This window comes from Pteropus alecto, unplaced genomic scaffold, assembly GCF_000325575.1.
Source record: "Pteropus alecto unplaced genomic scaffold, ASM32557v1 scaffold354, whole genome shotgun sequence".
Lineage (NCBI taxonomy): Eukaryota > Metazoa > Chordata > Mammalia > Chiroptera > Pteropodidae > Pteropus > Pteropus alecto.
In genome coordinates, this window is record NW_006435759.1 from 437961 (window position 1) to 442700 (window position 4740).

Genomic DNA, 4740 nt, shown 5'->3' on the forward strand with positions numbered 1-4740 from the left:
TCATACAAAAATCTGTCCATAAATGTTCATGGCAGCTTTATTCTTAACAACTGAAGACTAAAAAATAACCCACATGTCCTTCAGTGGGTAAATGGTTAAACAATCGTGATCCATCAATACCATGGAAAGGTACTCAGCAATAAAAAAGAATGAACTATTGATATACACAATTTGGATGGATCTCAAGGGAATTATGCTAAGTGAAGAAAACCAATTACACGTCAATCAAAGATAACATACTGCATGATTCTATTTATATAACATTATCGAGATGACAAAATTATAGAGATGGAGAATAGATTAGTAGCTGCCGGGTTTAGGGGCGGAGTAGACAGGGTAGTGACTGTGCCTATTAAAGGGGATCCCAAGGAATCCTTGTGATGAATTGTTCTGTGCCTTTACTGTGATCGTTATACAAGTCACTGTAAGTGATAAAATTGCATAAAGCAAAATCCACACATATATGAATACATAAACAACTAGTGAGATCTTAATAACATCAGTGGATTGTATCAATATAAATTTTCTGGTTGTGATATTGTACTGTAGTTATGAAAGATATTTTCATTGGGGAAACCGGATGAAGGGCATATAGGATTTCTCTAAATTTTTTCTTACAACTACATATGAATCTACAATGATCTCACAATAAAAAGTGTTTTTTAAAAGTGATTCAGAAGAGTCATACTCTGTGAAGTTTTGCCTTAATGATTAGTTTTGCTTATATACTCTACGTCACGTATTCATAGAAGTGATATATAATCCATGTCTAAAAACATCTAAAAGAGCAATGAGTACAAAATAAAAATTCTTAGTGATAAGGAAAAAAAAGGAATCAGGACAGTACTGTTAAAATATCGATGATTTACTTTTTTCATCATATTAATAAAAATTAAAATATCTGAAAACATCTAAGTGTGGATGATGATGTGAGTAAGCTAGAACCTTCTGCACTTCTGGTATAATTTGGTTTGACCATTAGGAGTATATACAGCCCTTGAGGGTAAGTACCCCAGAGAAACTTGCAAGTATATGCACAAGAAAGTATTACATAAGATCGTTCTGGGCATCACCGTTTTTCATATAAAAATTTGAAACAATGTAAATGTTCACTGATTGGGAATGGTTTATTAAATTGTGGTATATTCATAAGAGGAAGATAAATAACAGTTAAAATGAATGATGAGTTCAAAAATAAGGGTGAATAAAAAAGATGCAGCAAGATACATGAAATATTATGCCATTTACGCAAGTATTGCAAAATACCCAGGATATGTCTCATTCGTTAAACAAACTCATGTAATATAAATATAGAAACCTGGCAAGAATACATGTGCTCTACATTTATGTGATGGGTGCCCCTGGAAGTGGAGAAGAGAATCGGATTGGGAAGGGATACGAGGGGCACCTCAGCTTATCTTTAGTATTTGAATTCTTTTAAGAAGAAAGGAAGAGGTTGGAAGCAAATACGATGGCTAACATTTGTGAAACAGTTACAATACTCCAGGCACGGATCGGAGCCTTTGATCCAACCCCTAAACATTCACAACAGTGCTATGGGGTAGGTGCCATTGACACCTTGGTTAGCAGGTGAGGAAGGTGAGACACAGAGAGGTTAGATAACTCAGCCAAGGCTCCACGGTGGGCAGAGTCTGGATCTGAATCCAGGTAGATTGGCTCCAAAGCCCTGCCCTCAACCACTAAAGAGCTAATATTTGTGATTCGGAGAGGTGGTTAAATGGGGATTTGTTTGTGGAATCATTCTTTGTCCTTTTTTCTATATTTTAAAATTAGAATAAAAGTTAGAAATAAAAGAATCCCACCCAAACTAACTAAAAGAACAAAACGAGTTAAATGAGTGGAGGGAGGGAATCTAGACAACTCTTTAGCCAAGTGTTGCTGTGTAGGAGGGCAGGAGGTGGAGTGGGTGGGAGATGTGGGGAGGAGGGAGAAGGGAGTGTGTGTCTTTTAGGATGGGGATATATAACATATTTGAAGGCTGATGAGAATGATAACATTGATGATGAAGGAGAAGGTATAACTAGAGGTTGGTGAGGATGTCTGTGATCTGGGGCATAGACTGACTTTTGATTGGGGCATAACTTCTTTTTCCATTTCAAGAAGAAGAAACGCAGAGAATACACAAGTAGATTTGCTGGTGGGAAGATGTCTGATAACTTTATTCTTTCAATGAAGTGTAACAGGATGTTAAATTCTAAGTGTTGATTGAGACACCAAAATATAATAAACCTGACATCCTAAAGTGAGGTGCTAGACCAAGGAGCAAATATTTGAAGAAAAAGTTATATGACTCTTAAACTCCACTCACACTGTGGGAGGAAGGACTAAGGCTGTCAGAATGAAAGTGGAAGGATTTTTGAGGATAATTTTTTGACGGGAGGTACCAGAGTATACTGAGACTGTGTATAGAGACCTGTGCCCACTGTGGGCAGGGTGCCTGTCTTTTTTCTGAACCTCGTGAGGAGGATTTCAAGAGGCCAACTTTGAGATCACTGTGGATGAGAGATGCAGTGGCTAATGTTTGACAGAGATACAGTGGCTGGTGTTTGGCTGGCTCCTGCCTGGGACATTAAACAGTTAAAGATGGGCTGCCTAGCTGCTGGCTGCTGGCAGAGAAACTGAAAAAGAGGTGACTATACTGTGGTAGACATGGTCTCCCAGATTTTGTCAGGGTAAAAGATCTGCGAATGTCCCCATGCATTAGATGTGCGGGTGGGGGTGGAGGGGGTGGGGAGAGAGAGAGAGAGAGAGAGAGAGAGACAGAGAGACAGAGAGACAGAGAGACAGAGAGACAGAGAGAGACAGAGACAGAGAGAGACAGAGAGAGAGAGACAGAGAGACAGAGAGAGAGAGAGACAGAGAGAGAGAGAGAGAGGTCATCTATCAGGGCCCCTCAGCAAAAAAAAACCTGGAGGTAGACCACCGCAGGGTTTCTCAGGACCGTGGAAGGAAGTGAGTGGGCAGACGAGCTACAGGAGAGCATATTACTTCAAATAAAGGAGCTGCAGGTAAGAGATCTCCAGGAGTGAGAGCTTTTAGATGAACGTGTAAAAGCTCCCAGAGAGTCATCTTTAAACGTTGGCCAGGCTCAGAAAGCAGGCGAATTTTCCAGCTCTCTTTTTTCTCCAACCCCCAAACCCTGTGTGAGTAAGAGACAGCATCTAGGAGAGCGAGAGAAGGCAGGCGACAGAGAAAGCAATCAATACCCTCTTCCCAGGAAGCCGGCAGCCCACGGCAGCAGGCCTCAGCTTGAGGAAGTGGGGTAACCAGAACTTTAAATGAAGTTGGAAGCGTTGGCTACTACATAGGACTGGCATTTTAAGTATCAAATCAACTGTGTTTTGGGACTTAAAGTGACCAGTAGACTTCTTACTACATAAGAGTAATCAGGAAAGGTATGGGATAATCCAAGCTTCCATTCAGAAATGTTACAACTTCCATCCTGAATAAAATTGGAGGGATGGTGAAAGACAAAAATAGAGTTGCCTCGTCGACTAGACAAAGAAGTAAGAATTGGGAACATAGACTAAGAATGAAGAAGGGGAAGAAGGCAGGGACTGGGTACGCTTGGAGGTTTGAGAAGAAAGTGGTGCAAAAATATCATTTTGGTGAGTAGGAAAATGAACTTTCTAGGGAAATGCAATAGGAACATTGGACAGTATTTAGGGCCCACCTATGGTCTGTGGTCAAGAAACTGGGATCAGACCTGTGGCTGTGCGGAGCAGGAGCAGAGAGGATAGAAATTTGAATTTAACTGGAGTAGTTCAAGGTTTTACCAGACAAGTGGAAGGCAGGGAGGAGATAGTAAAAGATGTGGATGTGTTTGCAAGCATGCGATTACAGAGGTAGAGCATACCATCGACTGGGCAAGGACGGAATGGGAGTGATGGAAAGTCAAGGGATGGAAGACCTACCGCACTTGGAGAATGATTTAGGTGCAGGTATTAAGTTAAATGTACTGGAGAGGGGACAGTTGGCAACATTATGAGACTGGTGTTGTGGATGACAAGGTTCAGGATATGACTGCCTGGGTGGGTAGTGAATGTAGGGTAGAGGATACAATCATTGGATCTGAGAAACTTGTGTACTACATTCATCACTCTGCGACTGAGGACAGCCATAGGGTTGGAGACAGTGAGCCAGAGGCCATGGCATTAATGGATGGTGGAGAATAACCTCATACTGTTACTGCTGATGAAACCCCAGAGTTCAATGGGGTGGATTAAAAGCACTAGTCCTCAGGGCCAGAACTAAGACGAGGCAAGAAATATGCCAGGGTGAAAAATTTAAACAGGCTCTCACTTTCAGATTTATACAAGTACAAGGTCAGCACTTGAGAATGAGGCTGCCCTAAATTTTGTGCCCAGCTCACTTACCCTCCTCTCGTCTGCGCCCTGGTAGACAACGCTAGAGAGGAAAAGGCATAATCCCTGTTAGAGAGGAGGAAATAGGCCTACTCCCCAAGCACTGATTTGGAAAAGGTCAACATTATTGTGTAGGAGCTTCTGGAATGGGGACTCTGCTTCAGAAACACTGCTCTACAGTACTGAGGGCAGTCACCATGATGACTGTGAGCACTTAGGGAGTTGTTGCTAGATTCAACTAGAAAAAACTTCATGGTCCAAGATGGCTAAGGATTCTCAGACAACATGTAGCCGAATACCAGCCCTGGCGAGCTCCAGCTGCGGCACCTTCGGGATCTACTGCAGTGTTCGTGCA